The sequence below is a fragment of the Dendrobium catenatum genome, unplaced genomic scaffold (genome assembly GCF_001605985.2).
Source record: "Dendrobium catenatum unplaced genomic scaffold, ASM160598v2 fragScaff_scaffold_1220, whole genome shotgun sequence".
In the NCBI taxonomy this organism is placed as follows: domain Eukaryota; kingdom Viridiplantae; phylum Streptophyta; class Magnoliopsida; order Asparagales; family Orchidaceae; genus Dendrobium; species Dendrobium catenatum.
Window position 1 is genome coordinate 10,868,055 of NW_021319682.1, and position 3,952 is coordinate 10,872,006.

The window sequence follows — 3,952 nt, forward strand, 5'->3', positions numbered from 1 at the left end:
CAGAGATTCAATGAGTTACTAATAGCTACGAAGTAGTACACCATCCAGGGGGATCTGCAGGCGAGGCACTCTTCCAGCCTCTGGACGCGAACCCGGTATCGATTGAGTCGTAATATCTATAAGAAAACCGCAACACGAGTTATCCACAGAGTGAAGTTTCAGTGAAAAAATGACCCCGAGCGAATCATACAGGATCTAACCACGAAAGAAAGCATTAAGAGGGGTTTTTTTAATTTGATTGTGGGATCCGGTTTCTACGGGCGCAACTGCCACAGATTAACTTACACTCCTATGCCATGTGCGCGTTCTATCATGCATTAACACCCTGACTCCAGATGGTCCACTGAGTAAGGATTCCATTTAACTGCCAGGTAAGTTTAGATTCTTCTCATGTAGCGTGGTTACTAGACCTTGATAAGGCGCGTTCTTCCACGAGTTATCATGTTCAGCCATTCAGAGTCGAGTGCTCTCTATTCTTCTGGACCTCAAATCAGCACATCCACGTACATTGTGCCTTAATTTCAACCATCCCGGCTCAAAAGACGTTACGAGTAAGAGTACGAGATACTAGAAGAAGGAAGGAAACACAGATCAGGCGCCTATCTACTAGGAGGCATGACCGAATTAACGTGGCCACACGAAGTTAATGGAGGAGTTGAGTCTTGTGTGCAATGCCAAGATGGGAGCATCTAACTCCAAGGGCGTAGTACTTAGGCCAGATTCGCCACTAGAAAGAGGTAGCTTACCACGCTTGAATCACGAGTGTCTAAGGTGGTACGAGCCCATCTGAAAGTACCATGAGGCCTCATGCCCGACCCACTATGTTAAGTCGACAAAGCTCCTGCAACCTTCCCTCAGTTAGACTTTGATATAGCGTACTATCAGTTTTCCGTATCTACTCTTCATCTCTGATTGCTCATATTCTAGTACGACCTAAACTAATGCAATGCTCGGAGACTTGATATTCATCTTGCCATTTTCGTTATATGAGAGACTTTCTCACGACTATACAAAATATAGACCATACAAATACACGTCTAATAAAAATGTAATGATTGTAACCTCAAAGGGCGAGAATAGGGAGCAGAGGCACTTACTTCCCCCAGAACTTGGCCGATGAAGAGATGACCCAGGATTTAATGCTTCCGTGCGACAAAGCGTTGACCTGTGATCTCTGAATGATTAAATTCTCGATAAAAAATGATCGATTAATTCTATTGGCATGATATGCGAAGGAACTGTCCATCATCAACTTCATCGTCTAGTTACATACTAGCCGAGTATTGTAGTTGGAATGACTCTCTAATGTCAGCTATAGGATAGAATCTCTCTATCCTCAATCTAGGTTGGAGGAATTATCTGCTTGTGGCACTAAATCTTTTTTGCGATGGAGGATAGATTGGAATTAGGTAGCCATTAGAAATTTCTCTCTTAGTTACTATTTAGTTAGTAAATTCCTCATCTCATAGATAGGTATCATCTAATAGTACAGAGGATTAGATAGCCATAGAACTTCCATAACATGCATAGTAACTTACATGTTATTTGCATCTCACCTATCAAGAAGGATAGGATCTTGTTTGTATGACCTGCGGAGTGTGGTCTTCCTTGACACTAATCCAACGAGACCAGTAAGCTATATCTTTTGCTCACTTGTACTTGGAAAATGAGTGATCTTACTAGAACCTGATGACCTCTACGTTTTCTTTTAGACGCATTTGGAACGTGACACGCCACGCCTTACAAAAAGAGATTCCATCAGTGAGTACACAGGAGAAGTAGGGGTATCAAGATGTGCCACACACACTGTGAAGAGTAGCTACAATCCTAGCAGCCGATGCACAGTGTTATTCGAAAGGTAGATTAGAAAATGTATTCGTGCAACACCACATGAAAGTTGAGAAAGTGTCTCAAAGAGCCCACACAAAGTTAATTATCAGGTAAATGTGCTTCCTTACCTAGTAAACCTCTTCTCAAAACTTCACGCACGTATTATCGACTTCCGTTTGTGTGCATCTCATTTTTACGTGGCCTCGCCAGCAGGATTCTGGAAGAGATTATGCTTTGACTCTTTGAAACTTACATTCATTATCACTGTCGTTCATGAGTTACAATGATATATGATGTGGAGAATCTTACATCTCACTTGAGCAGAATATAAAAACGATAGACCTTAAATTCTCTTTCTCTAATTTAAATTCTTTTTTGGATTAGATTTCAATTCAAGAGAGAAAAATACTCATATAAGTGAGATTCATGATTTAGCTAGTAGGAGCTTAATCTGAGTTAGTAAAATTTAAATGAGGTTCCTTTTAAAATTAGAGGGAGTTAAGTACTAAACTCCTTTGGATATGTGCTCACTTAATCAACTTTGACTAAGTCCACAACCCTCCTATACACTTGTTAGGATCTGTGATGTTGATCCTTTATTAGAAAAAGTGAATGACTTCTATTCCACTTATCCCTTTGGTGTCTGTTTGGATGATAGTTGAGAGAGGTCGCGTCTACGTACTCGTTCATTAGTGGAGAGATGTTATATAAGAGATTGCGATAATGATCTACCTAATGAGTGCTCTAGATATGGCGCAGTCTCAGGATTCTACTTTATTCCGCCGAGTATTGTCACTATATAGAGTGATAGTATATTGTCGCTTGTAGAAGCCCTGCCTGTACAACCCTACCCCTTCGCAAATAACGTTTTAGGTATTAAGGAGTCTCTCCTCTATATCAGCGTGACGTTAGGGAGTAGGACACACCAATCTAGAGCTAGTATAATTGTAGTAATTCTCGCCTGTGCTTCTTATCAGATCCGCTGGCTTCTACTCAAGATTCATATGAGTGGCCTTTCGCCCTGCCTCTAGGATTCACTATATTTACACGTGACTGAGGCTCTGAATTCTTGATCCGGTTGAGAAATGTAACTGTAGTCTTTTTAGATTACACTCTTTTGAAGAGGATATTGGGTCCCAATCCACCTATGTTAGTTAGGTGGGGTGCTATTTGATCCTTTAACTCACTATGAGAATATCTCTTCTTCTATCAGTTCTATGATCTGCATAGATCTGTAGCACCGCTGGAATCCATTTCATCCATCGGTTGAATGTGACAGGAGATGCATGAGCCTCTTGAGTTCCTTAGACTAACTTTGAGAAGGTACGTCATATACCACAATAGGGTCACACCCCATCACTAACCACTGCTAATCAGGCTTGTGGTATGTGTGATCCTCTATCTTCTTGATGTTGATACATTTGATTGATTTAATTTCCCAATAATATGATTGTGCCTCGTCAGCTGATTCACCGATGATTTTATGTGACCTGGCAATTAAGAAAAGATAAATAAAAAAAAATAAAACGCGGAAGCTCTAAGGAGCTCTTAAGAAACAAAAAAAACCCGGTTGCTACCGTTGTCATAGGAGGAACCCGGTATAAAATCTCCTAAGAGCTCAAGTTTCTCTCACAAAGTTTTCTCTTTCTCCTCCCCTTGAAGAGTACTGTTGGTTGATCTCGACGCTCAAGGTTGGTTCCCACTTAGTTAGTCGATAATTTACATAATTTGTAAAATGCACTTTTCTTGCGCACTGTGTCGCCTGTAGTACTATATTTATGTATTTGAGATATAATCATCACTAGCAGCTTGGTTGGTGTGAAGCCCTAGGACAACTACCTTGGGCCAGGTAGTTTGTTTGGAGGAATGAAGATTTCTAAGGGTCTCCCTTAAGGAAACTGGTTAATGCTCGTTCTTGGCAGTCTACTCCCATTACCATGAATTACTCTGAACTGCCAAGACCCGTAACGTCCTGTGAATATGCCCGTAGATGTTACCTTATGTTCCCACTTCAGCACAGGGTTCCCCTTACCTGATTAGGGTAGATGCTTACCATCGTTGCTTTTCAGCTGTGGTCTAACCTCGACAATCGAGAGATCACGCAGCGGATCATCATCGGAGG